Here is a 2878-nt window from a genome sequence, read left to right on the forward strand (position 1 = left end):
ATATTCCCAAATATATATTCATTATGGTGCTTTGGAAAGTTGCCTTCATTTGTCAAGTTAATATGAACGATGAACCCAACACAAGAGAAACCCAGTCTTGTCCAGTTGACTGTGTTTAGCATATCCAGATAATACTTGAAGTATAAATATCCTTCGGTACACACAGATGATGACGGTTGACTTGTTGGGTAATGTGCTGTCTTGGAACAGCGGTTTCAAAATCTCGAAAAGTCTCTGCCTTAAACAGAACCTTACTTGGGATGCTACACCATAAGTACAGAAGAGTGTAACTGATGTGATTAAAGGGTGAAGGGTAGGGATAAAATTGCTTTACCCCCACAAATCAGATCAGACTAAATGCAATCATCTGAGAAGGCACCTGTGGAAATGAAGATGTAGAAAATGTGAACAAACCAAAGGATAATTGGGAAGGGAGGGGGAGTTCAAAAAGTGAACATAGAAAATGGTACAAAGAGAGTGAAGAGATGGCTCGGGGAGCTGAGGGCATTTGGAACAGGTTCATGGACTCAAAATCATCATAGTGCATCCTGGGAATGCCTAAAACACTTAACACATTTTTCTGAAGGAGAAGCAGAGCAGTGAGATCCAAGGACTGGTGGAGATGCACGACTGGACCAGAGGCATGAAGCAGAGGGATGGCAGGAATACAGGCAGAACACATCATTAAAGAAAGAGAAAAGAGAAGTAGAGATCACTGGATATTCTGCTTCCAATTTGTGGCATGGGAGGGCCTGTCTGAACCATTGCCAGTGGACAGCCCTCTACCAGAGCCCCAAACGCTCCTTTCACCTACACTGGGTGACTCATTGCTTGTTAGCCACGGACTGAAGCACTTCTTTTGAAAGGGGTTTGTTGCGTGTCCTCTCCCCGCCCCATCTCCCGAGCCCCAGTCAGACAGAGCGCCGGCAGGAACAAGGGCCGTTTGTCTGGGTGGAGAGGGGCAGGGCCAGGGCTGCCTCACGTCACAGGGCTGGACGAACGGCTCGCTGCCTGGGGAGATTTTCCCCTGTGAGTCCTCAGCATTCCCCTAGATGTCTGGGCCTGTGCCTGTGCCTGTGCCTGTGGTTGGGTGAAGTGGCCTCTAAAGCAGGGCGTGGCCCCAGTAAGAATATTAATAAAAAAACCTTACTGCACATAAAATATGTTTCTGTCAGTGCATACCCCTGCAGAACTATACTCATGTACACCTGGCATGTAGGTGTACAATTTGTCAAGTCCTAGATAGAGGTAACGCAGAGTTTATCACAGGCAAAATGAAACTGGGTGAGGAAATGGAATTTGAAATGGAATTGTCTTGTCAAGATATATCAAGAAAGTGACAGAAATCATATACTCTGGAAAAGGGTTTGAAATCCTCTTTCAATCCCATGTGGCTTTGTGTAATGAAATCTCTCCAAGAGTCATAACATCAGAAAAAATATTTTATTTTGTACTGCCTTTCTGAAAAGATATTGTAACAGACAAAAGGTCTTCGTGCAGCAGCTGGTTTTGGCCAAAGCACACAGTTAGTATATTGTTGGTTCGGCATGTTTATACTGGATGAAAGACACCCAGAACAAAATGTGTTGTGCATAATTGGAGTGTTCAAAGCAGTGCCAGTGCAGATGGTACAATCGGGAGGGACACACATACATACACACACACACACACACACACACACACACACACACACACACACACACACACACACACACACACACACACACACACACACACACACCACACACACACACACACACACACACACACACACACACAAACACACACACACACACACACACACACACACACACACACACACACACACACACACACACACACACACACACACACACACACACACACACACACACACACACACACACACACACACACACACACACACACACACACACACACATACACACATTTTCCCATGATGAACCAGTCACTTGCACAGTCTTTCAGTAACTAAGTAAGAAGACATACAGTAAATCCACAGTTGAGAGCTGATTTGCTAAAGGGAAAACTAACACAAGTCTCTCTATGACCTCATCATAATGTATTCTAGTTGCCAGGAGTTCTTATGTGTTATAAATTATAATAAGCAGCTAGTTCAAAAGACTTTTTAAACACCCATATGATGATGTGGTCCAGTCTGATCTGTACTTCACTCTCAGAATGGTATGAAAATCCAAATGGATAAGAGAGAGTTATTCTCCATCTCAAATATTCCATAGTAATTTATGTGATCATGATATTGCTCGTACTGTTTGTACAAGGACTGTTTGCTTTGATATATTCCAACTCCATTGTTCCTATGGTGATGATAAGCTCACAGCTCGATATCTTCTAATTAAATACTGAAACAGTCCAGTTGGAATCACTTATTGAATTAATTGAAAGCAGATAAATAGTTCCTTGCCTTTTGTGATATGATCTGAAATTACACCAGTGCAAATAACCCACACTGACCCTCGTGGGAACACTTCCTGACTATCCTGTCAGTAATGAGGACAGTGATACATTATTTAAAAAACAGGTTCGGTAAAAGATCTTCAGTTGGAGTGCAAAGCAGTGATAGTAGTAGGTTGCAACCCTGAGCATGGCAGAAACTTATTGTTAGAATGTTCAGTATCATCCCAAGTAATCAGGATGGGTCACACAACAATACTGTTTTTACATTACAATCATACTCTCTCTGTCTCTCTCTCTTTCTCTCTCTCTCTCTCTCTCTCACACACACACACACACACACACACACACACACACACACACACACACACACACACACACACACACACACACACACACACACACAACACAGAGGATGAAAGTTCCTTCAGTCAGGCACATTCATTGTCCAATCTCTCGGCCC

Source organism: Sprattus sprattus (genome assembly GCF_963457725.1).
Source record: "Sprattus sprattus genome assembly, chromosome: 4".
Taxonomy (NCBI): Eukaryota; Metazoa; Chordata; class Actinopteri; order Clupeiformes; family Clupeidae; genus Sprattus; species Sprattus sprattus.